Genomic DNA, 1,769 nt, shown 5'->3' on the forward strand with positions numbered 1-1,769 from the left:
CAGCAGGAGAGAGAAATGCAGTTCAGAGTCATTGCAAAACAGGAGGAGAGTGGCATATCGGAAGGAACCCCAAAAAATTAAACTGCATTTGGTAAGGCTTCACTCTTAGTTGGGAGCTATTTTACACCAGCCAGACTTTTATTGAAAGAGTGGTTGGTAAAAATTTGGATTGCCAAGATTTCTCTGAAAGCTGTACTCTGGATTTCAAACTTGTTTCTAAAAGGTGCTTTGGCACTATCTCAGCACAAACTGAACTACTGTTTTTGCAAGCAGCTCGGTCCAAACAGGTGTTCTGTGTTTAGAACTTTTATTAAAATATTTTCTTCTGAGCCTACAGCCAACAGCCAGTGTGCCTTGCAAGAGCCCTCGAGATGGAGAACACAATAGAGAGAACAATTTTGGCAGTACTACTCAGTCACAACTCAAAAGAAGATTAATCAATCTTTTGCTTTAAATAAACAAATAAATAAATAACACAAAGTATACATCTTCATTGCCAGCATAATCTTAATTTTTAATTTATGGAAATCCGATTTAAAAAATGCATTTATCATTCCAAATAGGTAAAGATCCCAAATTAAAATCAGTATGTTGAAACTGTGTTCCGTGTATGTAGCACTATATGGGAACTGTGTCTGCATGGCACATGATACAGCACGACTGTAAAGTATTAGGGAAAAGTTATCAACGCACGAAAGCCAGGAACTGCTTTTTAAACTTATGGCTGTAGAAGACCAATATTGTGGTTTTGTACACACCTGACTGCAGTGTTCTAATACAGATTTGTAAAGAAAAAGGAAATCTATGATATCTGCAAGTCCAAAAAGCAAACGTATGGGGGGGGGTGGGGAGGATAAATTTAGCAGGCAGCGACAAAATTAGCTATACACATTAGTGGAAGTGGTAGTGAAAATTTGTGTGTATCTAATGTAAAAAACACTTTCTTCAGTTGTACTCTCGGGTTTATACCCTGGTAGAAGGGTCTTATTACCTGTCAATAATTTCACAGGATGGACAGCCCGCACAGAATCATTTTTTTACTAATAGCAGATTCCACCGTAAGTAATCATTTCTGTGTGTGTACCTGTAAGCATGTGTGTATCTGTTACCCAGAACGCTTCCCACATGCATGCACTTCTCTTTTGAAGAAGTATCTCAAGAGTACTCTTTTCCAGCTTTGCTCCACTGCAGCTCACGTTTACTTGCTGAAAATATCCATATCTAAGTCAATCACACTTAGATGCCAAACAAAATATAAACAATAAAAAATGTGTCAGCCAAAAAACTACAGGACTGTATCCAATCACTGAATAAGTCTTATCATTGTTTCCATCTCCATTCACAATTTATGAATACTTCAATCCTTTTGAATTGCAATGCTTTCTAATTGTGGAATTACTTAAATAATATTTATTTATTCACCGTGCAACTCTAAGTGCACCGTCGGCCGCTTAATAGCTGTACTGCAGGAGACGTTACTTTCGCACATTTTCTGCTTCTTTAGCTATTTGTTGCACCAATGTGGAAGCAAGCAGTTATCGCTTAATCAGTTTACATCACATCCTCCTAAGACAGACTTTCACGAAAGCTTCTGAAAACTATCTCCTGGCTTTACAGCCCGGCTGTACCCTCGGGAGCAGGCGCCGGTGCCCCGGCGGCTCCCTTCCCAGTAATAGCACGCCGGGCCAGGACGCTCCCGGGGAACTTTCCCAGCCTTTAAGCCCCCAGGTCTCCCAAGCTTCTCTCGGCGGCGGCGGGGAGCCCCGCCC

General features: G+C 40.7%; 1 protein-coding gene across 4 annotated transcripts in view; it reads right to left on the reverse strand.

Moving 5' to 3' along the window:
* The window catches only part of NFIB (nuclear factor I/B), a 174,165-nt gene that overhangs the window by 171,206 nt on the left and 1,190 nt on the right, over positions 1 to 1,769 (reverse strand). The gene's annotated exons all lie outside the window — the stretch shown is intronic.

This window comes from Chaetura pelagica, unplaced genomic scaffold, assembly GCF_000747805.2.
Source record: "Chaetura pelagica isolate M959 unplaced genomic scaffold, ChaPel_1.0 scaffold345, whole genome shotgun sequence".
Taxonomy (NCBI): domain Eukaryota; kingdom Metazoa; phylum Chordata; class Aves; order Apodiformes; family Apodidae; genus Chaetura; species Chaetura pelagica.